The sequence below is a fragment of the Pseudophryne corroboree genome, chromosome 4, assembly GCF_028390025.1.
Source record: "Pseudophryne corroboree isolate aPseCor3 chromosome 4, aPseCor3.hap2, whole genome shotgun sequence".
Taxonomy (NCBI): domain Eukaryota; kingdom Metazoa; phylum Chordata; class Amphibia; order Anura; family Myobatrachidae; genus Pseudophryne; species Pseudophryne corroboree.
The window spans coordinates 315451266-315464628 of record NC_086447.1 but is presented as its reverse complement, the minus strand read 5'-3'; the positions used below and the strand labels follow the sequence as shown (position 1 = coordinate 315464628).

The following is a 13363-nucleotide window of genomic DNA, read 5'->3' as shown; positions in this document are numbered from 1 at the left end:
AGGGACATCCTGCGTGACACTGCAGTGCCACTCCTAGATGGGCCCGGTGTTTGTGTCGGCCACTAGGGTCGCTTATCTTACTCACACAGCGACCTCGGTGCAAATTTTAGGACTAAAAATAATATTGTGAGGTGTGAGGTATTCAGAATAGACTGAAAATGAGTGGAAATTATGGTTATTGAGGTTAATAATACTATGGGATCAAAATGACCCCCAAATTCTATGATTTAAGCTGTTTTTTAGGGTTTTTTGAAAAAAACACCCGAATCCAAAACACACCCGAATCCGACAAAAAAAATTCGGTGAGGTTTTGCCAAAACGCGTTCGAACCCAAAACACGGCCGCGGAACCGAACCCAAAACCAAAACACAAAACCCGAAAAATTTCAGGCGCTCATCTCTAAATATAATATCAAAAATGAGGCAGTATACTCAGCCTTCCTGGGCCATACAATAATGGCATGAGGAAGTCTGAGGCACATGACCCTGCATTATATACTATCCTGAGACCAACCCCCTAAAGCCTGACGGACAACCCTATGATCCTATAGGAAAAAATAACAGGAAACCATGATCTACCTAGCAACTGCTTAGTCATAAAACAACCAATCACAAAAAATTGGGCCCATATATGGCCTCAGGCTTATGCAGCCTTCAGCTAATCTAATTAAGCACTAGCTGCCATATTAAATGTCATGCTGCTAGCAGTGTGGTTTAATCCTCTGTCCTGAATGGTTCAGCTTCCTAACAGGGTAGGTGGCAGATCCGCTCCTCCACCTTTACAGACTGGGCTGGCTCACCCCTCTTCTTCCATTCTGCTCTTCCCCACTCTCCTGTTCTTTTCCTTCCCGTTACTGCTTTTGTTGCTCTCCTCTCATTTTAATTCTCACTTGTTTCTACAGTATCCTCTCATTCCCTTCTTTTCTGCTCCTTGCCGCACATTATTAATGCATTTATACACATGATACAAATAGTGCCCCTTACACATATGCCGAACACTATTGCACAACCAACTGACCTGCACACAGCACACACACAGCCACTAATACTGTGACATCTGCCTTTGTTTGGATACAGATGTGTCCTCATACATTCTTAGCTCACTACGCCATGCAGCAGGAGATGCCTTTTTTGCAGAAAAGTCGGGCGCCTTTTTTGTCAAAAATTAATTTTATTTGCATTACTACATGGCTAGGATGCACAAGCAGATTCTGCTGATTAAAATTATATGCAGCATGCCTATATTCTGTGTGCGACTGTGGCTCTATCTGTATATGAAATGCTACGTTACAGTGATTTCCAGGAATACACTGTAACGTAGCATTTCATATGCAGATACAGTCACACACAGATTATAGGCATGCCATATATCATTTTAATCAGCAGAAGCTGCTTGTGCCCCTAGGCATTCCAAATTCCCCAGGCATTTGCCTAGTTTGCATATGCCTAGGGCCGGCCCTGCTGGTGAGATGCACAGTGGCAGCCTTCACAGGCTCAGTGTACTAAGAAGACAGGTCACACAGACTGCAGGGAAGGAGGGGGCAGGCAGGCACACTGACTCATGGGAGGAGCACAGTGGCAAACGCAGGATTTTCATGGGGGGTTTCCGTGTATGTATGCATGCATGTGTATGAATATATATATATATATATATATATATATATACACAGACGTGTCCACATACATCTTTGCTATATCCCGCCATGTATGGCACTGTCTTGCATGCCATAGATTCAGAGATTTAGCCATGCTTTGTGATTTTTCTTAATTTGCTTCTTTAATATGTTACTTTATACATATTCTATTATGGCAAATAAACATTTTAAAATCTTTCCACTCACTACTCGTGAAAAACAGCTTAGCTGTGTTTTGCATGTTGTGCCAAATTCAGAAAAAAGCAAAGATGAAAGTGGACACATCTGTATATATGTCCAAGCAACTCCTGACGAAGTATCCTACGAAACACGTTGGGGGCGTGGCCTACCAGACGCCTGTTCATTCCACCCGTGTTACTGCATCTCTGACTGTTCCCTCGACGCGGTGTCCGGACGAGTCACGGCTGACATCCTCAGCCGGCGGTGCGGTTTCAGGTCCTGGTCTTTGGACGGCGGTGTGCAGGTTATGCCTGGGTTGTAATTTTCTATACCATGTGGTAATCAGCCCACAGAGTGGGAATACAGGGTACGAGTCTTTCTAATTATTGCAAGCTGCATAGACTTACCTGTGTGTCAAATAAAATCAAACTGATCTGCACTATGAGCGCATTCTTCTTTTGTTTCTAGAAAAATATATATATATATATATTTATATATAACCCATACCAAAAAAAAAAAAAAAAGCACACGAATTCAACAGGTAAAGATGCCTGGGTGAGAAAACAAGAGAAAGACAAAATACCCTTGTGTGGAAGCACTCTTTGGTTGAATATGAAAAATTGTGTATGGTAGAGGAGAGGACCCTTTCGTTGTCCTTCCACTACAGTGTTGGATAAAACTTAACTTTTAATGATAGTCTATAGAAAATTCACTGGAGGTGAACAAAAAAGAATAATAATAAAATCTAGATTGCCATTGTACCAAATATGGTTCTAGATATGGCAGGTGAAAATATTTTTGTGGTTGTTGTATAATTGTTGAAAATAAACAATATATACAGGTCACAGAAAGGATCGGATTGTAAGATAAGCTTAGAAAAAAGTGATATTGGATTGCCTGAAGGAAAAACGGCCCACAGCACCTAGTATTCCCTGGAGGTCTCCCATCCACGTACTGACCAGGCCATACCTGCTTAGCTTCCAAGATCGGACGTGTTCGGGCGCATTCAGGATAGTATGGCCGTGGGCTGATTGTATCAGGAATCACTGGTGATTTTTTGTTGCTGATTAGAAAAATGGCCTAAGTATTCAGCTAAAAGACTGTGAAATTGTGGGGGAAATGTTCTTAGATATGATATGAAGGTCTCCTGAAAAAAAGGCCCACAGCACCTAGTATTCCCTGGCGGTCTCCCATCCATGTACTAACCAGGCCATACCTGCTTAGCTTCCAAGATCGGACGTGATCGGGCGTATTCAGGATAGTATGGCCGTGGGCCGTTTATTTCAAGAGATAAGTAAACAAATGTCAGGTTTGAGAGTATGTGTAAACGGTAATTAACCAAATTTCCTGGGATTGGTCCTGGGAAATTATAATTGAGAAACAAAATCCAAAGTTATTAGACCCGTTGAAGGGTCAGGGGTGCTGCTAATGACCAGCAGAGTGATAATTGAATGATCTTGCAGCAAGATGATCTAAAACATTTTTAACCAAAAAAGGTTTACTGCTGAACTGAAAGTAACTATCTAAAGGTTTTCTTGCTGTAGATAGCAAATATTATGATCAAATATGTTAAATTGAGAACAGCTGAGAAAAACCATGTATTCCTGTGTTAACCAAGATTATAATGGCTAACAAGGCAGTTGCTGATTATCTGCAAATAGGTTCAATCCTAAAGATAATCACAAAGCAGGCACTTAAATTATTGGTCCCAATAGAGGGGTCTGATGTGCTGTTAAGATGCAGGCACAGTATTAGTAGTAGCCACTACCTATTGAGTTTGTCTGCTGTAAATAGCCTGTGATCAGATAAGTTTACAAAAAATTTATTAAATTGAAGCAGCAGAGAAAACAGTCTTTTTGTCCCTATGTGGAGACAATAGAAGCTTATAATACATGTCCTTGATCGACTAATTAATAGATTCAATCCTTAATGGAAAGTACGGAGCAGACAGTAACGTTGCTAGACCCAAATTAGGGGTCTGAAGCACTGTTTGAAAAACGGACACAATGTTAAAAGTTACCACTTCCAGTGATGTAGATATCCTTGGAGAACTGTGGCTGTGGTTTGATTGAAGGTCGTGTCCGTGCCCCGTGTTCTGTGACCGTGCGGCCGCCCATTCCGGAGAGGGCGAAGCCGCAATGACGTCACTGAATGGACGTCAGAATCCCGACGTACGTTTCACCTGTGAGCTAGGCTTGTTCACGGAAGCCCCGTGCTCTCAGTCCGCCTGCTCTCCATATAAATAGGATGCACAGAGAAGTTGATTGTGATTGGATGTGATGCAGCTGAGCTTAATAGGTTTAATTGGGGTGAAGGATGGTTAGTACTCAGGAAGGTGTAATCACTATGTTAAATGAGCGTACTGGAGCTAAGGTGTTGTGGACTAGTCAGTCCGGGTAGACAACTTGGATGATTTGGTTATCCTGAAAACATGTTTTGAACTGTGCAATGTAACACAACAGCATGGATCTGAGCTATGATGTCAAAGTGTTTTACAAAGATTAATTAAACATTAGATTGTGAGAATGTAAGAGGTTAAATAGCTGTTAATCATGTGAGAAATGAACATTAGCATGTACTTATGCAGGAAAAATTTGTAGAGAATGTGTGTGAACAAATGTATATGTAAATGAAATAATTCCCGATATATGAATTTGTGAAAATGTAATGTGTTTAAAAAAAAATATATATATATATATATATATATATATATATATATATATAATGTATAATAAAAATAAATATAAATAAAAGTAAAAATAAATATAAAAATAAAAAAGAATGAAATTAAAAATTGATTGCATAATTGGAACTGTGTACTGGTGATAATGAGAATGACTGGTGGGGTTGGGTGATGTGTGGCAAAGATTTGGGGTGCGAAAAGTGTAATGAAGAGGTGACGGGAGTGTGGGAGGGGGGGAAGGGTTTGGAGGTTGGGGTTTGGAATGGGGTGGGGGGGAGGAAGGGGGGGTGTTGGAAAAAGTTTTTTTCTTTGAGAGAAGAGAAAAGTGAATGTGTGGGGTGACTAGGGTGCCTATGTGAGGTTTAGAAGTTGTGTGGTGTTGTGTGAAAGTATGATGGTGGGCCAATCTATAATGGGAAGTGAGGGAAAAAGAAAATAGAAAAGGGGGGATAGGGGTTAATGGTGGATGAGGGAATGAGGTAGGACAATGGAGGGGGGAGAAAAGGGAGAATTGAGGGTGGAGAAAGAAGAGAGGAAAGTGGATGATGGAAGTGAAAGTATGTTGAGTTTAATTGGTGAGTGATAGGTGAGGACTCTGCTGTTTTATATGACTGGATCAGTGAGTAAATGTGTGAAAGTGATGAGAATTGAAATCTGATTTGAAGGATAGGTGACCTTGGAGGATGTTGAGTGAGTGAAGGGCTGGTTGTTATGCCTGGGTTGTAATTTTCTATACCATGTGGTAATCAGCCCACAGAGTGGGAATACAGGGTACGAGTCTTTCTAATTATTGCAAGCTGCATAGAGTTACCTGTGTGTCAAATAAAATCAAACTGATCTGCACTATGAGCGCATTCTTCTTTTGTTTCTAGAAAAAAAATATATATATATTTATATATAACCCATACCAAAAAAAAAAAAAAAAAAGCACACGAATTCAACAGGTAAAGATGCCTGGGTGCCCTGAATGGAATTATGTCACAGTCAGTCTAGAGTCAGCGGCACTCAAAGGTCTTAGTAGGAAGTCCAACGGTGACGAAACGTGTTGGGCGTGGCAAACAAAGGACGTGTTTGATTTGCTGTCTATGAACATTGAATCCGAGAGCTGAGACGCTGACTTACTAAAGACTGCAGCCAGAACTGTGCGCGGCGAGCCGCAGGCTGTGATCCGGAGACAGCAGTGATTCGTCTGCATACTGGTGCTTTTTAACCTTGATGTATGTGAGCATGTGATACTTTTAGTAAAAATATTTGATGATTTATCTCACCGAGTGCGCGCTCGTTTTCTTTCAATATATATACATACATATACACACACAGCATACATACATACATACATGCACAGAGTATACATACCAAACATACACACACACACACACACACACACACACAGTGTACATAGTATACACACACAGTATACATACATAGTATACACACACAGCATACATACATACATACATACATACACACACAGACAGTATACATACATACATATATACCAAACATACATACATATACACACACACACACACACACACACACTATACATACATAGTATATATATATATACACACACACACATACACACACACACACACACACACACAGTATACATGTACATAGCATACATACATACATACATACATACACAGATAGTATACATTAGTGATGAGTGGGTTCGGTTCGTCGGAATCCGAACCCCCCCGAACTTCACCCATTTTACACGGTTCCGAGGCAGATTCGAATCTTCCCGCCTTGCTCGGTTAACCCGAGTGCGCCCGAACGTCATCATCCCGCTGTCGGATTCTCGCGAGATTCGGATTCTATATAAGGAGCCGCGCATCGCCGCCATTTTTCACTCGTGCATTGGAAATGATAGTGAGAGGACATGGCTGGCATCCTCTCAGTTTTATTCAGGTGGCTGCAAATATCTGTGCTCACTGCTTTATTGTGGGGACTGGGGACCAGCAGTATTATATAGGAGGAGTACAGTGCAGAGTTTTGCTGACCAGTGACCACCAGTATTATACAATCTCTGCCTGAAAAACGCTCCATATCTGTGCTCAGTGTGCTGCATATATCTGTGCTCACACTGCTTTATTGTGGGGACTGGGGACCACCAGTATTATAAAGGAGGAGTACAGTGCAGAGTTTTGCTGACCAGTGACCACCAGTATTATACGTTCTCTGCCTGAAAAACGCTCCATATCTGTGCTCAGTGTGATGCATATATCTGTGCTCACACTGCTTTATTGTGGGGACTGGGGACCACCAGTATTATATAGGAGGAGTACAGTGCAGAGTTTTGCTGACCAGTGACCAGTGACCACCAGTATTATACGTTCTCTGCCTGAAAAACGCTCCATATCTGTGCTGCATTGTAGTATATAGTAGGAGTACAGTTCATAATTTTGCTGACCAGTATATAATATATAGCAGTACGGTACAGTAGGCCACTGCTCTACCTACCTCTGTGTCGTCATTAAGTATACTATCCATCTATATCAGTGTTTCCCAACCTCGGTCCTCAAGGCACACTAACAGTCCTGGTTTTAGTGATAGCCAGGCTTCAGCACAGGTGACTTAATTATTACCTTAGTAATTTTGATTTAACCATCTGTTCCGAAGCCTGGATATCACTAAAAGCTGCACTGTTGGTGTGCCTTGAGGACCGTGGTTGGGAATGCCTGATCTAGATTCTATACCTGTGGTGCATTTCAGTTGTGCAGTTTGCTGACACAGTGACCACCAGTATATATAGCAGTACGGTACGGAAGGCCACTGCTGTACCTACCTCTGTGTCGTCATTAAGTATACTATCCATCTACATTCTATACCTGTGGTGCATTTTAGTTTTGCAGCTTGCTGACCACCAGTATATAATATATAGCAGTACGGTACAGAAGGCCACTGCTCTATCTACCTCTGTGTCGCCAAGTATACTATCCATCCATACCTGTGGTGCATTTCAGTTTTGCACAGTTTGCTGACCACCAGTATATAATATATAGCAGTACGGTACAGAAGGCCACTGCTCTACCTGACTCTGTGTCGTCAAGTATACTATCCATCCATATCTGTGGTGCATTTCAGTTTTGCACAGTATATATAGTAGTAGGCCATTGCTATTGATACTGGCATATAATTCCACACATTAAAAAATGGAGAACAAAAATGTGGAGGGTAAAATAGGGAAAGATCAAGATCCACTTCCACCTCGTGCTGAAGCTGCTGCCACTAGTCATGGCCGAGACGATGAAATGCCATCAATGTCGTCTGCCAAGGCCGATGCCCAATGTCATAGTAGAGAGCATGTAAAATCATGAAGCACTCATCCTCTCGCTAGAAAACTGCAGTGCCACTCCTAGAAAGGCCAGGTGTTTGTGTCGGCCACTTGGGTCGCTTAGCTTAGTCACACAGCTACCTCATTGCGCCTCTTTTTTTCTTTGCTTCATGTGCTGTTTGCGGACTATTTTTTTTAAGTGCCATCCTGTCTGACACTGCAGTGCCACTCCTAGATGGGCCAGGTGTTTGTGTCGGCCACTTGGGTCGCTTAGCTTAGTCACACAGCTACCTCATTGCGCCTCTTTTTTTCTTTGCATCATGTGCTGTTTGGGGACTATTTTTTTGAAGTGCCATCCTGTCTGACACTGCAGTGCCACTCCTAGATGGGCCAGGTGTTTGTGTCGGCCACTTGGGTCGCTTAGCTTAGTCACACAGCTACCTCATTGCGCCTCTTTTTTTCTTTGCATCATGTGCTGTTTGGGGACTATTTTTTTGAAGTGCCATCCTGTCTGACACTGCAGTGCCACTCCTAGATGGGCCAGGTGTTTGTGTCGGCCACTTGGGTCGCTTAGCTTAGTCACACAGCTACCTCATTGCGCCTCATTTTTCTTTGCTTCATGTGCTGTTTGGGGACTATTTTTTTAAAGTGGCATCCTGTCTGACACTGCAGTGCCACTCCTAGATGGGCCAGATGTTTGTGTCGGCCACTTGGGTCGCTTAGCTTAGTCACACAGCTACCTCATTGCGCCTCTTTTTTTCTTTGCATCATGTGCTGTTTGGGGACTATTTTTTTTAAGTGCCATCCTGTCTGACACTGCACTGCCACTCCTAGATGGGCCAGGTGTTTGTGTCGGCCACTTGGGTCGCTTAGCTTAGTCACACAGCTACCTCATTGCGCCTCTTTTTTTCTTTGCATCATGTGCTGTTTGGGGACTATTTTTTTGAAGTGCCATCCTGTCTGACACTGCAGTGCCACTTCTAGATGGGCCAGGTGTTTGTGTCGGCCACTTAGGTCGCTTAGCTTAGTCATCCAGCGACCTCAGTGAAAATTTTAGGACTAAAAATAATATTGTGAGGTGTGAGGTGTTCAGAATAGACTGGAAATGAGTGGAAATTATGGTTATTGAGGTTAATAATACTATGGGATCAAAATGACCCCCAAATTCTATGATTTAAGCTGTTTTTGAGGGTTTTTTTGTAAAAAAACACCCAAATCCAAAACACACCCGAATCCGACAAAAAAATTTCAGGGAGGTTTTGCCAAAACGCGTCCGAATCCAAAACACGGGCGCAGAACCGAATCCAAAACCAAAACACAAAAGCCGAAAAATGTCCGGTGCACATCACTAGTATACATACATATATACTATAAATGCACGCAGCATATATACATGCATACATACCATACACCCATAATATGCACACACACATCATTAAGAGGAAGCATACCACCCATCCATCCATAGGACAACATGCCATGTGCTTCACCCGGCCAACATAATTTATTATAGTTTACTGGCCCCTCCTTCACCTCCCTCCTTCACCTGGCTGACTGCAGTCACTGAGATTTCTTCTGGAGAGTGAGCCAGCCACTGAGAGTGAGCCAGTCACCGATCTCTTGTTTCTAACACCCAGGCTGCCAGGCACCTTCACGTACTGCCTGAGAGGAGCTGCGTGCTGTCGCTGCAGCTCCCCCTACAGGCAGCCAGCAGCCATCTGTCAGTCAGTGTAAAGGTGGGTACACACTAATAGATATATCTGCAGATCAATTGATCTGCAGATATATCTATGGACGGATCGGGCAGTGTGTTGAGCATACACACTGCCCGATCCGTCGGGGACACACGCCCGCCCAGTTCAGCTGTCAATCACCGCCGGCTGCCGCAGCATGTGTACAGGCGGTCGGCCAACCGCCCCGTACACACACAGTGACGGGCCAATATATCGGTAGATATATTGTCCGTCGGCTGTGCTACGCGACCGACGCGATACGTCTGTGAACGACGGAGTTCAGAGACGTATCGGCCATACACACTGGCCGACGGTCCCGCGATATATCGGCCGTTCAAGAGAACGGCTGATATATTGACCAGTGTGTACGGGCCTTAAGGAGGGAGCTGCAGCTGTCAGGATGCAAGCGCAGCTCCTCCGTATAAACAATAATAAATAAAAGTAAAAAAATCGTTCAGCAGCCAGCTGGATCGGCGGTCAGTGGGGGTTTCTAAGTACTCGGAAACCCCCCCTGTGTGCGTGTGTGGAGCATGCCATGCAGCCAAGCAGCTCAGCAACAGGGTAGGCTCTTCTGTGTTGCAGTTGCCAGCATCACAGGTGAGCACAGCCTCATCTACTGTAGAGTATACAGTATATACAATGTAATCAGTATACACACAGTGAAAAAAGTAAAAAATAAGCCCACACAGCAACATTTTTTACATTGATGGAAAGACTCTCTGGAGTATGGACAGTATCAATTAAAAAAACAAAATTGAGCATAACTTATTCTACCCATTGTTGGGGGTGGGGTTGAGCAGACAATGACGGACAGTAAAAAAAAATATATTTTTTTTTTTATTAAAGTGTTCCCCAGGGGTACAGTCTTATTTATGGTTTAAATATTTACATATTTCTTGTATGTATACTTGTCAGCAAACACCTCTAATAAAGCCTTAAACCATCTTTGGCTTTATTAGTAATGAATACTAATTTACTGCCTTCCTAACTAGAGATGTGCAGTATGGTTTCCACAAAAACCAAAACCACCTGAACTTCCAGTAGATCCGAGTCCCGGGTCAGAATTTCCTGCCATGTTTCTGATTCAATAAAAGTCTCTCCCACACAACACTATAGGGAAAGGTTTTGAACGTGCTGCATTGTTACTATGACTGTGATTAAGGGCTGTGGGATACTGTGTCACACTGAGTGAGTGAACTAGGGCTGTGGGTTGCAGTACTGGCTATAACTGTGTCAGTGTCTGTCAGAAGTGAAGGGCTGTGGGCTGCAGTGTGACTGTCAGTGTAAGGGCTGTAGACTACTGTGTCAGCATCATCATCATCATCATCATCATCATCACCACCACCACCACCAGTGAGCTTGGGCTGTGGGCTGCAGTACTGTCTGTGACTGTGTCAGACTGTCAGTGTCATCATTGAAGGGCTGTGGGCTGCAGCACTGTGACTAAGTGTTATGCAAATCATCATCAACATATGAGGATTATTTTGGCAAAACCAAAACACGATAATGAATTAGAACCAAAACCAAATACAGGGGTCAGTGCACATCTCTACTCCTAATTAGAGATGTGCGGTGGGCACTTTTCGTGTTTTGTGTTTTGGATCTGGATCCCCGCTCATGTTTTGGATCTGGATTGGATTTGTCAAAACCACCCTTTCGGGTTTTGGTTTTGGATCTGGATGATTTTGGGGAAAAAAACACAAAAACAGCTAAAATCACAGAATTTGGGGGTAATTTTGATCCTACGGTATTGTTAACCTCAAAAACATTCATTTCCACTCTTTTCCAGTCTATTCTGAACACCTCACAACTATCAATATTGTATTTAAGTCAAAAGGTTGCACCGAGGTCGCTGGATGACTAAGTGACACAATTGGGCGGCACAAACACCTGGACCATCTATGAGTGGCACTGCAGTGGTAGACAGGATGGGAGTTTTAAAAACTATGCCCCAAAGAGCACATAATGCAAAGAAAAAAAAGAGGTGCACCGAGGTTGCTGGATGACTAAGCCAAGTGACACAAGTTGGCGGCATAAATACCTGGCCCATCTAGGAGTGGCATTGCAGTGGCGGACAGGATGGCAGTTTTAAAAACTAGGCTCCAAAGAGCACATAATGCAAAGAAAAAAAGGAGGTGCACCGAGGTCGCTAGATGATTAAGCTAAGCGACACAAGTGGGCGGCACAAACACCTGGCCCATCTAGGAGTGGCACTGCAGTGTCAGACAGGATGGCACTTTTAAAAACTAGGCCCCAAACAGCACATAATGCAAAGAAAAAAATAAGAGATGGAAGATGGAATTGTCCTTGGGCCCTCCCACCTACCCTTATGTTTTATAAATAGGACATGCACACTTTAACAAACCTATCATTTCAGCGACTGGGTCTGCCACACGACTGTGCCTGAAATTATTATTTTTTGGGCCCCCACAAAAAAGAAGCAAAAAATTAGAAAAAATGAATCCCCCCACCAAAAAAGAAGCAATTCATCTCTCCTTGCACAAACTGGCTCTACAGAGGCAAGATGTCATCCTCATCCTCCAATTCCTCACCACTTTTAGTGTGTACATCCTCTTCCTCACAGAGTACTAATTTGTCTCCACTGGAATTCACCATCACAGGTCCCTGTGTACTTTCTGGAGGCAATTGCTGGTAAAGGTCTTCCTGGAGGAATTTATAATTCATTTTGATGAACATCATCTTCACCACATTTTGTGGAAGTAACCTTCTACGCTGATCGCTGACAAGGTTACCGGCTGCACTAAACACTCTTTTGGAGTACACATTGGAGGGGGAAGGGGGGGGGGCAACTTAGGCAAAATAAATCCAGTTTGTGCAAGGGCATCCAAATTGCCTCTTTTTCCTGCCAGTATACATACAGACTGTCTAACATGCCTACTTGCATGCGGTCACCAATATAAACCTCCACCATTCTTTCAATGGTGACAGTATCATATGCAGTGACAGTAGACATGTCAGTAATCATTGTCAGGTCCTTCAGTCCGGACCAGATGTCAACACTTGCTCCTGACTGCCCTGCATCACCACCAGCGGGTGGGCTAGGAAATCTTATCCTTTTCCTCACAGCCCCAGTTGCGGGAGAAAATGAAGGAGGAGATGTTGACGCAGGTCTTTGCACCTCTGCAGACTTGTGTCTGCCGGAAAGAGAGATACAACGTAGGCTTTAAACCTAGGATCGAGCATGGTGGCCACAATGTAGTGCTCTGATTTCAACAGACTGACCACCCTTGAATCATGGTAAAGCAAATGAAGGGCTCCATCTGAAAGTCCCACATACTTTGCGAAATCGCTCCATCTTAGCTTCTCCTTCAATTTCTCCAGCTGCTTCTGCAAAAGCCTGATGAGCAGTATGACCTGACTCAAGTTGGCAGTGTCTGAACTGACTTCACGTGTGGCAAGTTCGAAGGGTTGGAGACCCTCGCACAACACAGAAATCATTCACAACTGCGCTTGAGTCAGGTGCATTCTCCCTCCTTTGCCTATATCATAGGTGGATGTATAGGCTTGAATGGCCTTTTGCTGCTCCTCCATTCTCTGAAGAATATAGAGTGTTAAATTCCACCTCATTACCACCTCTTGTTTCAGGTGATGGCAGGGTAGGTTCAGGAGTGTTTGCTGGTTCTCCAGTCTTCGGCACGCAGTGGCTGAATGTCAAAAGTGGCCCGCAATTTTTTGGCCCCCAACAGCATTTCCTGCATGCCCCTGTCATTTTTCAAACAATTCTGCACAACCAAATTAATTGTATGTGCAAAACATGGGACGTGCTGGAATTTGCTCAGATGTAATGCACGCACAATATTGGTGGTATTGTCTGATATCACAAATCCCCA

The 13363-nt window shown here is 43.4% G+C and overlaps 2 pseudogenes; both read right to left on the bottom strand.

The window, feature by feature from the left end:
- Positions 1 to 2723: 2723 nt before the first annotated feature.
- Positions 2724 to 2841, bottom strand: LOC134913121 (5S ribosomal RNA; annotated as a pseudogene).
- A 129-nt stretch (positions 2842 to 2970) lies between these two features.
- Positions 2971 to 3088, bottom strand: LOC134912531 (5S ribosomal RNA; annotated as a pseudogene).
- Positions 3089 to 13363: the final 10275 nt, after the last annotated feature.